Here is a 1,668-nt window from a genome sequence, read left to right on the forward strand (position 1 = left end):
CAGTTATACGTTACAACGTAATAGTATACATGGTTATACGTTACAACGTAGTACTATATAACGTTATACGTTACAACATATTACTATATAACGTTATACGTCATAACGTAGTACTATATAACGTTATATGTTATATCGTAATATCATATAACGTTATACGCTATAACGTAATAACATATAACGTTATACCTTATATCAAAATACTACAAGAGGTTATTGGTCTTAACGTAGCACTATATAACGCTAAACGTAATATCCTAATACCATATCGTTATACGCTATATCAAAATACTACACAACGTTATTCGTCCTAACGCAGTACTATATAACGTTAAACATTATATCCTAATACCATATAACGTTATACGTTATAACATAATACCACACAACGTTATATGTCATAACGTAGTAATATATATCGTTATACGTTACAGCGTAATAATATATATCGTAATCCGTTACAACGTAATACTATATAACGTTATACGTTACAACGTAATACTATATAACGTTATACGTCACGACGTAGTACTATATAACGTTATATGTTATGTCGTAATACCATATAACGTTAACCGTTATATCATAATACTACACAATGATATTCGTCATAACGTAGTACTATAAAACGTTATAAGTTTTATCGTAATACCATATAGCGTTATACGCTAAGACGTAATACCATACAACGTTATACGTTATCTCAAAATACTACACAACGTTTTACGTCATAACGTTGTACTATAAAACGTTATATGTTATATAGTAATACCACATAACGTTATACGTTATATCATAATACTACTCATCGATGTACGTCATAACGCAGTACTATATACCGTTATACGTTGCAACGTAATACTATATATCGTTATACGTTTCAACATAATAATATATATCGTAATCCGTTACAACGTAATACTATGTAACGTTATACGTCATAACGTAGTACTATATAACGTTATATGTCATTACGTAGTACTATACAACGTCATATGTTATATCGTAATACCATACAACATTAAACGTTATATCATAATACTACACAATGATATACGTCATAACGTAGTACTATAAAACGGTAAGTGTTATATTGTAATACCATATAACGTTATACCCTATAACGAAATGCCATATAACGTTATGCGTCATATCATAGTACTACACAACGTTATACGTCATAACTTATTACTATACAACGTTATATGTTATATCGTAATACCACATAACGTTATACGCTATGACGTAATACCATACAACGTTATATGTAATATCAAAATCCTACACAACGTTTTACGTCATAACGTAGTACTATACATCGTTATAAGTTATAACGTAATACTATATATAGCTATACGATACAACGTAATACTATATAACGTTATACGTCATAACGCAGTACAATAAAACGTTATATGTTATATCGTAATACCACATAACGTTATACGTTATATCATAATACCACACACCGATATACGTCATAACGTAGTACTATATACCGTTATACGTTGCAACGTAATACTATATATCGTTATACGTTTCAACGTAATACTATATAACGTTATACGTTACATCGTATTACTATATAGCGTTATACGTCATAACGTAGTACTATATAACGTTATACGCTATAACGTAATACAATATAACTTTATACGCTATAACGTA

Source organism: Bombus pyrosoma, linkage group LG3 (genome assembly GCF_014825855.1).
Source record: "Bombus pyrosoma isolate SC7728 linkage group LG3, ASM1482585v1, whole genome shotgun sequence".
Taxonomy (NCBI): domain Eukaryota; kingdom Metazoa; phylum Arthropoda; class Insecta; order Hymenoptera; family Apidae; genus Bombus; species Bombus pyrosoma.